Raw genomic sequence first — 1756 nt, forward strand, 5'->3', positions numbered from 1 at the left:
ACACACTAGCCCAATCTATTACTGATAAAAGGATTATGTGTCATGTATGCGTCATAATGAACAGCTAGCTTAGCATTCAAATTTTCAACTTTTAAATACGTTATAGAAAACGAAGCCCCCCTTACGAATTTCCTATTGTGGATAATAGATTAATAACTCTAGTACGAGGGACTAGTGTGAAAACTATTCATCAATATATATATATATATATATCTTCTAAGGTCTTTTGAAAGTGGATATATACGTATTCGAAATGGAAGGTATAAGTGTGAGTACGAGTGAAGTGTGTTGGAGTGTGACATTGGTGGTCTTGGTGGTATACTGGTGGATATTTTTCAACTGGGTTTGGTTAAGGCCGAAGGCGATAGAGAAGAGTCTTAGAGACCAAGGATTAAAAGGAAATCCTTATAGGTTTTTGTATGGTGACACTAAAGATATGATGAACATGACAAACCAGGCCAAGCTGAAACCTATAAATCTGACCAGTAGCATCGTACCACGTGTCATCCCGTTTATATATACTTCTGCAAAGACTCATGGTACTCACTATATTTATGAATTATGATGAACATATGTATATAGAAATTAAGGTGTAGATTATAGTTTATGAAGTCATGATATATTCATGTTTAATTGATATGTAACATATAGGTAACAACTTTTTTACGTGGTTGGGGCCACAACCTTTGCTTCACATAACGGAACCTGCAATAATACGAGAGATTTTGGCTAATCATAATCAATTTCAGAAGCCAAGAGATAATCGACTAAAAAAGATGCTAGTAAAAGGAGTTGCGGATGCTGAAGCAGGTCGATGGGTGAAACATAGAAAGATCATTAGTCCGGCATTCCATGTTGACAAACTAAAGGTTTGTGTCCTATTTTCTTGAAATTAAGTAATAGATTAAAAGAGCCGACAACTTCACTTATAAATAAAACATGATTAATTTTTTTGTTAATTCTTTTTGTAGCATATGTTACCGGCCTTCTACCTTAGTTGTAGTGAGATGATCAATGCGTTGGAAGGGATAACAAAAGGCAAATCATGTGAAGTTGATGTGTATCCTCATATTCAAAAATTTACCGCTGATGTAATTTCACGTACATCATTTGGTAGTAACTATGAGGAAGGAAGAAAGATATTTGAACTTCAACTAGAACAAGCAAAACTACTTATAAAAGCCATACAAACGGCGTATATGCCAAGTTTTCAGTGAGTATTTGTTTTTATTGTTCGTCTTTAATTTATTATACCATTGCAAATTAGCTTTGCAAAATCATATTATTAAGGATGAAGGCAAGTATTGGCCGGTTGGTTGTTCCATGGGTGTCCATGTCATTATATTTACGTCACAATTGTAGATGCTCTTATATAGCGGCTTTTTCACTTGTCTACATATATTGCGGCTTTTTCACTTGTTTACATGTATGATATTGTAGATTATTCCCTACAAAAAGCAGTAGGAGGATGAAAGAAATTGACAGAGAAGTGAAGAGTTCGATAAATAAATTTATAATAAACGAGTAACATCAATGGAATCAAAGGAAGATTTATTGGGAATATTATTGGATTCAAATGAAAAAGAAATCAAGAAACAAGGGAGTAACAGTTTTGGACTTAGCATTGAAGAAATCATCGAAGAGTGCAAACTATTCTACTTTGCAGGATACGAGACTACTGAATTTGCTTGTTTGGACGATGATTTTGTTGGGTCAACACATGAACTGGCAAGATCGTGCTAGAGACGAAGTTTTA

At 34.3% G+C, this 1756-nt stretch overlaps 1 pseudogene; it reads left to right on the plus strand.

Moving 5' to 3' along the window:
* The first annotated feature begins 253 nt into the window (after window positions 1-253).
* LOC143541146 (cytochrome P450 CYP72A219 pseudogene) lies at window positions 254-1217 on the plus strand (annotated as a pseudogene).
* Window positions 1218-1756: the final 539 nt, after the last annotated feature.

This window comes from Bidens hawaiensis, unplaced genomic scaffold, assembly GCF_021521415.1.
Source record: "Bidens hawaiensis isolate Kalapana, Puna unplaced genomic scaffold, B.hawaiensis_p1.1 tig00000820_1, whole genome shotgun sequence".
Lineage (NCBI taxonomy): Eukaryota > Viridiplantae > Streptophyta > Magnoliopsida > Asterales > Asteraceae > Bidens > Bidens hawaiensis.